We start from the raw sequence: 6,629 nt of genomic DNA, 5'->3' as shown, positions 1-6,629 counted from the left end.
CCTCACAAACTGGTGTTCTACAATAACTGTGTGCAGATACAAGGACTTAACCGCCCCTGTGATGTCTGCCCAGAAGGGGAATTTTTGGACGCTGCGCTTGGGGCCCAAACCTAGAATGTTAGCTAGCTCCCTGCTGGTAGAAAACATAAAAGTAAAATCAGCGGATTTAAGGCTAACTTTTCTACCCACAGGGTCATAGTTCATGACCACCTCAGGCGGTGGGGGAGGACGAGCCACGGTACTGTTCATATGATCCAATCATTCGGGTATGGACGAGTAATAACCTCGTCGTAGGATAAAACTCTATGCCATATCTTCAAAGGTGATTTCAAAAGGGGTGTTCTCGCGGATAGTGTTCCAGCTGTGCGGGTGTTGTATTTCCACTAACCTCACCTTCCAGGCACCCGGGAGACCCAAGGGCTTAATTAGCTGTATTGTAAAGTTCGAGCTGGTGTTTTGAGGAAAAACTGCAGAGCTGGCATTGCTGGGCAAAGTCATGTAACACCTGCCGTCGCTCATTTTTCTCTCCCTCAGTCTTTGCAGGAGGAATCTTTTTGTTTGTTTGTGTCTAAACGTCAGAATTGAGAAGCTTCCACCCAGCTGGTAAACTTATCGTCCCCGTCCCCCCGGCAAACCATTTCACCAGTAGCTGCTTTTTTCTCCCTTTTCCTTTCTCCGCTAGAACTTTTTCGATCCGGCAAATCCTGTCTCCTTTGGGGTTTACTCTTTGTAAATCTTCAGGGTAAAAAGATCCAGTAACTGTCTCACCCTCGTAATCTTTTAATCGGTATACAGGTCTCTGGCTCCTGGTTAAGGCTTCATCCACTATAAATATCTCATTGGTAAACGTCTGTTCACAACCTTTTTCAAAAGCTCCTTTGGTTTTAGAGAGAGTCTCACGTGGTCGCCTTTTCTAAAAGGGGCAACAACCGGTTTTATTTTAAAACCATCTCTATCAACCAGTTTCCATATCTTCAGAGAATTGGAAGGGTTAACATCAGCGGGTCTGGTACGTAGAGTTCTGTAAAAGCTCTGGTTGTAACTCTTCATAAAGTCAGGTAACAGGTCAAGGTGGCGAAAGGCGTTATGGGCTGTAAAATATCGCCACATCCTCCGCATCTTTTTCAAGTTCTGTTAAATGGCTCCACAACCCCTGCTTTGACTCCATTATCAGTAACAAAATGCGTTAACGCCGTGCCGTTTCAACAATCTGCTAAAAGGTCTGTTTCAAAATTCTTTCCACCGATTAGTTTGTCATTTTTGAGGCACGCGACCTTGGCTAAAAATAGCTTTAAAGGCCTTGGAGACCTCACCACTCATCTTGTCTTTTAGGCCTAAGGCCCAGGCATATTTGGATAGAACGTCTATCACTGTTAAGATGTACTTAAAACCGCTGTTGTGTTTGGAGAACCAGTGCATACGGACCAAATCTGCCTGCCACTGCGCGTCCACATCTGAAAGAACGGTCTTGGTTCTTTTAAAACGTATTCGAGCTGGTTTGTGTAAAGTGTAAGCATCCTGGTGTGAAAGCCAAGCTCCTACCTGTCTTCTATTTAAGAAGTCAAGAAACCAAAAGTTTTATGATGCTTTTTGGCCACTTGAAAAAGAAGATTGACCCCGTCAAAGCCCCCAACTTTCCTGGGGGTTTAACAGATTTTCTTTAACAGAGCCGTCTGCGGAGACATGACTCTTCCTGGGACCGTCCTTTTACGAACACAAGTATGGAGGGGGACACGTTCATTCTGACACATTTAAATAAGTTTTATTAATCGCCTGGTTTAACACAATCTTTTACAGCCGCCTGAAACAAAGGACGCCATGACCCCTACCATGAGGGAGTCTGAGCTGGTTCATTCTTCCATTTTTGTCCTTTTCTGGATTTTCCTCTTGAGATCTGGGTCTCAGACAGGAGCAAAAACAGCTGATGCGCGATGGATTTACTCCCACAGGGCTACCGATGTGCAACTTCTCAAAGGCCTCTAGAAAGGCATCGTCGAGCTGTTGAGAGATTTTCAGACAAAAAACAGTGTAAGCACCCCACTGCCTGTTTTTAGATTTATGCAATGCCAGGTCGATTCCGAACCCCATTACACCCCCATGATCGACAGTCGCTTCTTAATCATTCATTTACCTGAGCGCCATCTTTCCCGTTCACCTTGTGACTCCCCCAAGCCACAATCGCCTTCCAACTTTAGGGCATGGACAATGAGAGGCTGTCACACTCACTGGGGTGCCTCACAAAGGTTTGGATTTTGGGGTCAGGTTCCGACGTAGCCATCAACGGTTGAGTCAAAGGGCCCTCCTCGGAACTGTCACTGCTGTAGCGCTTTCTCCACACAACTCCAAAGGTCCTCGGAGCTAAAACAAAATCTGAAGGTCTCACGGGGGTGGTAAAGGAGTCCATGTTTCCTCTCAGCCTTTCCACAATTTCTAAAACATGTCTTCTTGGTAAGAGATGGCTTCCTCTGCCCAGTGCTGGGACTTGTGGGGTGATGGTGCTGCACTCTGATTGGCAGAGGGCGTTGGGAGGAGTTCTTAGAGGGGTCACATGACCCTCTTCTGGATGGTTCACCCAATCCGAGAACCTGCCCCATTTTGGTCAAATCTCTTCTCAGGGCGGTCCTCTGCAGCCAAAACCCATCGCGATTGGTAGAAGGTGGTGGGAGGAGTTCTTAGAGGGGTCACACGAAGCACTTCCAGACGGGTCACCCCACCCCGGAACTCCCCCCAGTTGGTCAAATCTCCTCTCGGGGTGGTCCCCAGTGGCTGAAACCCCTCCTGATTGGTAGAGGGCGGTGGGAGGAATTCTTAGGGGGTCACACAAACCACTTCCAGACAGATCACCCCACCCCGGAACTCCCCATGATTGGTCAAACCTCCTCTCGGGGTGGTTTCCAGTGGCTGAAACCCCTCCTGATTGGTAGAGGGCGGTGGGAGGAATTCTTAGAGGGGTCACACAAACCACTTCCAGACAGATCACCCCACCCCGGAACTTCCCATGATTGGTCAAACCTCCTCTCGGGGTGGTTTCCAGTGGCTGAAACCCCTCCTGATTGGTAGAGGGTGGTGGGAGGAATTCTTAGAGGGGTCACACGAACCACTTCCAGACAGGTCATCCTGCCCCGGAACTCCCCCTGATTGGTCAAATCTTCTCTTGGGGCGTTCCTATCAGGGCGAAACCCATCCCGATTGGTAGAGGACAATGGGAGGAGTTCTTAGAGGGGTCACATGACACACCTTGCTTCCGGTCATTTGTCCGCCTTGACCCTGGAAGTAATACCTCATGGCTTGGGACTTCCAGTGACCGGTGGGCAAGGCTTACGAGGGCCAAGGGTGGGGTTAACGTTTGATTGACGGTAGGGCCCTTATACTACTGGAGCGCCTTCTTCTGTTTGTCTCCGTTCCGCTTCAGTCCCCAAGCACTCGGCCAGGACAGATGTCACTTATGACCTCCGTTGCCACCAGCTGGACAGAGGGACTTGGGTCTTTCTTGAGGACCTGGAGAGCTGAAATGACACAGGACAACATGTCAGTATACAGACTGTCAAATCACAGCTAAGCGTGATCACAGAATCTTGAAGTACCAGAGCAGAATGATCACATGGTAAAATGTGAAACTAGGCTCAGTCCTTCTATTGGGGTGGAAAATACATGAGAGATGAATATGCCTCACTTTTCATCTTGTCACCTGTGCCGGAAATAGCTGGAGACTTACTACCTCTGAATACCACGCTACAGAAGCTCTCCAATACAAAGAAAGCTTTAGCTTCCTCCATTGGCTCCCTTCCATGCTCCCAACAAGCGGGGAGACCCTGACTCGACCAGAAAGTCATCCACTCTGCTGTAAATGGAAGAAGGTCCATTGTTTCAATAGCTTCCACTTTTAAGTTTATTTTCCATCTCTATTCAAGAGCCACTGTCTGAGCTCCAATAACCCTGGAATTGAACAGAGGCCAGGTCCAAGCTGCTTTGTGCAGGATGCAGGGCACCTACTGGAAGAAAAATTGCTGGTGGGAAATTTGGGGTAGCAGAAAGTGGCTACAATTTCTCCTCACCTGGGGAGTCCACAGAGAGCCAATAAAGCCCAAAGAGTGGATAGCACTGGCTGCGGAGGGGGCCTTGCCAGGACAACCAGGAGATGCACGGACTCACATCACACCCTCTGCAGCTTCCTCCTTCAGGGGAAATTAAAGCTGACTTTCTACTGGGCAAGAGTGAATTTGTCCTTTGACGTGTGGCTGATGCACTTTGCACCAGTGCTATCGGTTACAGCTGCTTGTCAGCTAAATTCCTTTAGAACTCACGGATGAGCAGAACTTCAGCTGTATTTATTACTTACACATCAGCAGATGGTCCAGGTCCAGCCATTTCATACGCTGCCTGTCTGTGTGTTCCAGGATGATGCCTAAATACACAATGGAAAACAAACAACAACAATAAAACCTTCCCTTGTTGAGTGCAAAGTGATATTAGCAGCCCCTAGACAGGTCTTTGGCCTCTCCTACTGTGGGCCTAAGGGTGAGCTGTGGGCAAGAGGATGCTAGTGCAGTTTAGAGTGCACACTGAAGAGAATGAGAAAGACTTTTTTTTTTTTTAAGAATCTTTACACAAAACCCATTTGCTTTAAAGAGTCTGTGTTCCTCTTGCCACTGCTGTCAGTTATTGGAGACATACTAAGCTAGTGTCTTGGTCTAGTGGTCTGAGCAAAGGACTGGGGCCAGGAATAAGTGAGTTCTAAGCAGGGATCCCACAAGGTGACTGATAGGTGAGACTTAGGGCACAACGCCTGCCTGTCTCACCTGGGTATGCTTGGGAGAAGAGGGCACAGGGCCAAAGCGGAGGAACCTTTTGCCTCCTTGACAAGGTGGTGTGGCCAGGAACCTGAAACAGCAGGCGCTGAGGGCAGGTGGGCTGCATGCCTCCCAATGATGAAGTAGTAGTGAAGAGCACTGAGCAACACTGTGGGTGGGTCTGCACTTTGGGCGAGGGAGATCACTCCCAGTTCAATGGGACAGGCCCACTCTAGCTCGGACAGCGCTTGCATGCTAAAATTAGAATGTAGCTAAAGCAGCACGAGCAGTGGGAGGAGCTAGCCACCTTGAGAATCGACTTTGGGGTTTGGATGGGATCATACTTGGGGTGCTTAAACTTCCTGCTGCTCCTGCCATCGCAGCTACTCTCTATTTTTAGCACTCAGGGCTAGTGCGGGTATGTCTCATCAAGCTGGGAATTAGACCCCCAGCTCCAAGTGTAAACATGCCCTACGAGACAGTGTCCCAGCCTTTACTACTAAATGACTGCACCATGCTTTCCCTGCAACAATCCCAAAGCACTTTATAGCAAGTCATGATTTCCTCCGACCACCACACTGGAGAGGTAGGGATATTAACATCCCCATTTATGTATGGGAAGCTGAGGCACAGAGAGATTAATGGCAGCTCAGTGCTGCACAGTGGGATTTTCTTCTCTCTCCCTCAATGGGAATACCAAAAGGGACACTGGGCATCATCTCTCACCAGCTAACTTGGCTGCAACTGCCCGCATCTCTTCCCAGCTGCTACAGAAGTACGTGATGGTGCTTTTGTACAAGTTCTCCAGCAGCTCGGCATTCTCTTTGGCCTAGAGGAAATCAGGGACACATGAGCTCTCTCTGGCTAGAAGTGCCCTTTGACTGCCAGCACATGCTTTTACGAGCCACAGGTAAATCAGAGAAAGAACAGGTGACTGGGTGGACGTGGGAAAAATGGGGATCTGTGGCAGATTTACATTTTCCATCACCCTCAGTCATATATCCCACTCTGACCGTTATTTCCATTACCCATCACACATCTCTACACCACCACACGCCACTCCAGTCAAGAATCTCAGACACTTCAACAGCTCACTCACAAGGTGTCTGCAAATGTCCACCTGGAGCTCCTCAGGCTTCAGCTCAGCTGTGCTATCAAGGTGTTCATTCACTGCAGTTTGGAGCCTCTTCAGTCCCAAAAACGGGACACAGAGGTGAAACGTAGCTCTGCATTCCTGAAAAAAAGAAAGCGTGTCACACCATTTAATTGTTCCCTACTGAGTGCTATGGTCATTCAAAGGGAACTCATCTGCTTGCCTGCTCATCTATTCCAGGATAAAAAGGGATTCATCTGGATGTAATTGGCAGAAAACATGCAGGAATGACTAATAGAGGGGAGAGCTTCCACTGCAACCTAGAGGTAGCATCAATGTCTTTTTGGAACAGATCTACCTATGAAAGCTGCTTCACCAGGTCTCTCTTCTGTTCTGGGGAGGCAGGGGCCTGGGGTGCAGAGACAGACAGGAATAGAGAGCTGTCGAGCTCAGACCCATGACCTATCCTGGATTCTGGTGAGGCAGCCATGGAGCAACCTGGCGGGAACTGACTCAGCAGGAGGGCAATGAACTAAGGGGAGAATTTGGGCCTCCACAGCAGGCAGGAATAGCAGATCTCCCCTGGCATTGGGAGGAAGATTCCTTTGGCTTAGTAAATAAGTCACTCTCGGTCTTACCACTGAAACCCTGGGGTTCGGGTCTTGCAGGTGCAGCAGAAGTGTGACCCAGCTCTGTCTAACCTGCTCGGCGAAATAGCCCTTCCATTTTCTTTTGGTCAGGCGGGC

At 49.0% G+C, this 6,629-nt stretch overlaps 1 long non-coding RNA gene across 1 annotated transcript; it reads right to left on the bottom strand.

Moving 5' to 3' along the window:
* Positions 1–3,023: 3,023 nt before the first annotated feature.
* LOC142069695 (uncharacterized) lies at positions 3,024–6,168 on the bottom strand. The gene is made up of 4 exons (XR_012665645.1): positions 5,890–6,168; positions 5,517–5,619; positions 4,340–4,405; positions 3,024–3,506 (listed from the first exon to the last, which is right to left on the bottom strand). It is a non-coding gene; the product is annotated as an uncharacterized LOC142069695 (long non-coding RNA).
* Between the last annotated feature and the right edge of the window lie 461 nt (positions 6,169–6,629).

This window comes from Caretta caretta, chromosome 20 (assembly GCF_965140235.1).
Source record: "Caretta caretta isolate rCarCar2 chromosome 20, rCarCar1.hap1, whole genome shotgun sequence".
NCBI lineage: Eukaryota > Metazoa > Chordata > Testudines > Cheloniidae > Caretta > Caretta caretta.
This window is presented reverse-complemented; position numbering and strand designations above follow the sequence as displayed.